The 5,240-nt window shown below is 38.4% G+C and overlaps 1 long non-coding RNA gene across 1 annotated transcript; it reads left to right on the plus strand.

Annotated features, from left to right (window-relative positions):
* Positions 1–1,023: 1,023 nt before the first annotated feature.
* On the plus strand, positions 1,024–4,331 carry LOC139144125 (uncharacterized). Its single transcript, XR_011554750.1, has 3 exons — positions 1,024–1,176; positions 3,173–3,247; positions 3,655–4,331. It is a non-coding gene; the product is annotated as an uncharacterized lncRNA (long non-coding RNA).
* The last annotated feature ends 909 nt before the right edge of the window (positions 4,332–5,240 follow it).

A 5,240-nucleotide genomic window follows, 5' to 3' on the forward strand; every position in this document is an offset into this window, starting at 1 on the left:
AGAAATCCGCGACAAAGCAGAAATATACGCGAGAATGTCGCGGAATCGCGGCCTGGTGAGAACGCTGCTTCCCCATAAGCCAGGTCAGTAAAAAGCGGTATTGAGCCAAAACATGACGTATTTTCACCCACTTGGCTTGGTATATTATAGCATCTTTAGTCCAAAAAAAATCAAGTTTACAGTATTTATGTTTTCAACAGCCTTCAAAAGTACAGTATTATGTTAAAATACACCATATGGAATATGTTGTGTTTCATTAATTTTAACCATCTTGACCTGATTGTGAAATATGGACTTGGCAGGAAAAGGGTTAAAGACATTTGTTGGCACCAGATTATCTCATCAGAAAATTTACCCACCAGATTACAATTTCAATGGAAAACAAAAGGCTATCACTCCCCCATAATCCTCTTACAGACTAGAACAAAGGCGATCCCAGGGATTGTGAACAGTGCCTTTAAGCAATAGTAAACCAATGTATTTATGGCAAATGCAAACAAATTGAAAGCATCCAAACTATAAATACCACACCATTGTTCAATCTATGGTAAAGATTTCCTTTCATTTCTTCCATGTATCATGAGACTTTCATGACATTTACTTGTGTTGTTTAAATACGTACATCAAAACCTAATAGACTCATTTTACCACTTTTTTGCTCACGTGTGAACACGTGAGCATATGTCGCAGCGATGTCTGTCTGTGTGTCTGTCTGTCTGTCTGTTGGTCCATTTTCTCAAAAACGGCTGAACGTATTTCAGTCAAATTTGTAGACATCTTCAGAATTCAAATGGCTAGAACTGAAAAGGTTTTGGTGGGCGTGGCTTGGATATTAATGAAGTTATGAAAGTTTTAATTTTTCTGTTACGCCGCGTATGACAAGTGAAAACAATCGACTGTTTGAGGGCGCTGTGAAATGTGCTTGTCCAGGTTGGCTACAGCTGGATACATTTTACCCACAAACCCTAGCGGCATAAAGCCAGTCTTACTGCACTTACTGTACTTGTATATTCGTCTCCCGCCATCGTCGCGTAAATCAAGTTATACCGCCGTATCATAACGAGCACATAGTTCTTCGCTTGTCTCCACAGCCTTTCTGTGCTGTGAGTACGCTTATCCGGCTTTTGCTGTACAAATTCTGAAGCGTGATTTTGATGGACTGTCGGTGTGGTGTCGGTAAGTAATTCAAAGTAATTTGTGTGTGATGTGTTGATTCTATGTCGTGATTTGATGTATGCACCTTTGTTCGATACCACGATTTGACTTGGACGCTTTGAGTTTACGGTTGAGAAAGTGAATAGTACGGTACATGCATCAAAAGAATTGAGAAGGAGCGCGACTGTGACTCGATCGCGACTGGGAGCTGTAGTTCCGAACTTGACTTTTTCATGGCATAGATTTGTACGGTCGGCTCTTGCCCTGCGTACCCTGCTGTGTGTTTCGGGCGTTACACGGCCCCCGCCACTATCATCTACATCATCACATCTTTCATCTAGTCTAATGAGGTCTTCCAAATCCTTTGTATTCATTTAGACCCATATTTTTTGAGCAACGGCTTTTGAGATTTTCTGGCGCACGTTTGTTGGCTCATTATAAAGTGAGTCTTGGGTCGACTGTTCAGAGATGACAGCTGTAGTTGCTTCATTGTAAGAAGGCAGACAAGGCCCTCTGTCACAAACCTTAAAAGTCTGTAGCATGATTGAAAGAATCCATTACTTTACGCTTCACTGTTCTGTGATTAAATGTTTTCTTGGCGTGCGCCAATGTCAGCTACGCTGGCTCCTCTGTAGAATTCATCCATTAGATGTGGTGGGGCCGTGTAACACCTGAAACACACAGCACGGTACGCAGAGCTAGCTAGGTCGGGTAGATTTCTGTGTACGCTGCACTGTCTCCAAAACCCACGTGGGTCCGGCCCGACAGCGTATCCCTTAGCGTACACGAGAGGTCCTGCACGAAGAATAACAACTTGACTGGTGTCAATGTTATTACTATTTCATAAAAATAGTCCACGTAAAGATTGTTTGTGACAATCGACGAGAGTCATAGGCTGGTTAGGCTAATTTTGTCGTGGCACCTAATTTTGTCGTGGCAAAGCCATAGATTAGGGTTAGGGATTTTAGATTGGGCAATAGTTTTCGTTCTCGTAGATGTCGCGGGGACATGGATATTCTAGGTACACTGGTAGCAATGATGAATAGTTACTATTATTGTTTGTGTATAGGGTCTGTTGTGGTGCTCCGAAAGGGTTTCAGGTAATATTTTCATGATATCGTCATAATAATATGTCTGATCATTTACATACTTTTTTAGTTTCCTATAATGTGGGACAAGCTACTGAATTTCGATGGTTGGTACTCAGTGGCAAAGACTTTGCTCGGAAATGCGTTACCATCAAAAGCGAATAAGAATGTAAAATGCCCCCAAAAATCTTCCAGACCCCCCCCCCCAGGATATCAAATGGTCCACCCCATAGGTGGGAAGGCTTGTATAATGAAAAAATGACATTTATTCATCATATTCATAACTTCCAGACAAATATTGCTTGCAAGATCCTGGTAGTAGGCCACCACTGTAATTGTTGATAGATCAATAAAGCCTGTCGGCTGGTAGGAACTGATCAATTAGTGTGTGTGTGTAGTGTGGAGATTTCCTGACTTTCCATCCTGTAAATTTTGACAATTTTCTAAAGTACAGCTTGTAAAAAATTACACAAGTTTAGTAATATGCAGATTAATTTTAGTGCCCTTTCTTATCCAGCTTTGAGTGTTCAATGAATCATTATGAGGACAAAATGGTAATGTGATGAAATGTCACAGGACAAAGTGATGATAAACCATGAATTCATTTATTATTCATGAAAAGTATACTCTATGAGTGAACTAATGAGGTTTAAATGGGTCCTAAAAGAGAAACTTAATTTGATGAGATTTACATCCGTGTGTTGCCCTTATATTTCATTAAAACAAAATGACATGTCATACACACATCAAAACATTAAGATAGCTATTTGAAGAGATTGTTGGACATGGAAGTTGTGTGAGAAATGTTAACAGAGCTTTCGATAATGTTGTATCACTGTTCTAGTAAATGATATGGCACTTCATGGAGTCAACAAAATTTATGACAGTGGTCATTTTAATCCTTGGTGTTATGTTTTTTTCATTTGCAGAAGTGGTCTATTGATGATTACATCACCACAGGGCATTCATTAGGACATTCCAATTAAATCCACATATTTTTTTGTGTGAGTTCATTCACTTTTGCCATTCTTTGTTAGTCCATGCAGCTTTTCATTGTGTGTGCATTCAGGCATCTAGGTAGATATTTCAGACATGCCCAACCGATTTCAATTTGTTCTTTGATACTATCAATGCCATCAGGCAGCCATTATGTTATATTTTGTGGCCATTCACAAAGATATGTCTGACATACCTGGACCAATGTCATGCAAACTTGCCTTTGTAGGAATGGTGTCGTGTCATCAATGATGAACTTGTTGGTCAATAATTTCCATGAAAAAAATGGAATAAGTTCTTTACATGTTGTAAAACATCAAATCATCTTTTTTGCCAATTTTTTTCACTGGTACAAATATGTATATTTAACAGGATGCAATGGATGTCTTACTTTGATTTTTTGTTTCTTTAACAGATTATACCAGGAGGCCATATACGTGGTGACATTCACTCGCCCATAGGAGGCACAGCAATAACTTGCCCACAGGAGGCGCAATAATAACTTGCCCATACGAAGGGCGCAATAATAACTTGCCCATAGGAGGCGCAATAATCATTTGCCCATAGGAGGCGCAAACAATAACTTGCCCAAAGGGTACAACACAATCACTTGCCTATAAGAGGCACAGACTGCCCAGTTGAGGCACAGTTGCCCATAGACGGTACAGACTGCCTGTAGAGGCGCGTTCAAGATCACAAATTGATAGTCAACAAGCATTGGTTACAACATTGCTGATAGTACTTTGAGCAAACACTGTTGTGGTTAATTTTGCATTTAGATCACAACTGATTTGACATTGATAATATTCAGTATTAACTTGCAGAAGAAAAAAAATAAGGCAGTAAAGTTTTGTCTTTGTCTTCCTCAGTGTACATTGTGAAATTATACCGTGAATATTTAACAGCACACAAGTTAGTGCTCTATCATTTACTTCCTGATAGGAAACAAGAGTATTGTTTACAGGCAGATTATTTGCAATCAAATAGAATTACTTCAGCGTACTGAATATATAAGGAAGACTGACATTTCTCTACAATTTCTGAAAATTGGCATTCATTTACTTCATAATAAACAAGAACAGTCATACCACATTCTATCATTGTCTACTTATTACTGACAACCCTTTTAACTGCTTTTTTCTGTCTAGGTCCAGCTTCCCCAATAAAGTTGGACCTAAATTTTGTAGTGAAAGGGTTCAACGTCTAAAACTGCACAATATTGACAAGCAATAACACATTCATAGTCTACAATCTCAACAAACACAATCATTCTTTCATCAATACTTCAACTTTTAAGGTTTCACTTTTCATAGCATCAGAAGAAATCAAGGAAGCAATAAGCAACATCAGTCAAATTATTAATTTTTCTTCCTATACAAGTGCTTGAATTGACTGTAAGAACTTATTATAATATTAAGCACACCCATAACACAACGTTACTATAAAAGTACAATGAGAGTAAAAAAACTGAGCATAAAAGCAAAAAATGAAAGAAGTACGGTAATTGTACATGCAACGAAAAAGACAGTTGCAGACTCCTCACAGATGTTACACAAAGGTTAATGTCGAAGGTGATGGTAATTGCTTGTTCCGTGCTATAAGTCTAGGACTCTATGGAACACAAGATCATCATCATGCAATAAGAGTACATACTGTTGACTATGTAATTGAACATTGGGACAGATATGAGGATCCAATTAAAGGTGAATATGAAAGATGGCATATTGTCTCTCAAGATGACTATAGGCAGTATATGTCCAGATCTGAACCAGGTAATGCAACTTATGGAGGGGACATTGAAATAAATGCTGCAGCGCTTGCATATAACATTAATATTGCAGTTCATCTTGACACTTTAAGTGAACCATTAGAGACTGTTGGTAATTCTTCTGTAAGTATACATCTTTTGTATCATGCAATCCGTGTTGAAGGAGAAATTGATAGTGGTCACTATGACTTTCTGCAAAGCACAGAGCAAAATTTGTCACAAGCAATAAATGT

This window comes from Ptychodera flava, chromosome 11, assembly GCF_041260155.1.
Source record: "Ptychodera flava strain L36383 chromosome 11, AS_Pfla_20210202, whole genome shotgun sequence".
Classification (NCBI taxonomy): domain Eukaryota; kingdom Metazoa; phylum Hemichordata; class Enteropneusta; family Ptychoderidae; genus Ptychodera; species Ptychodera flava.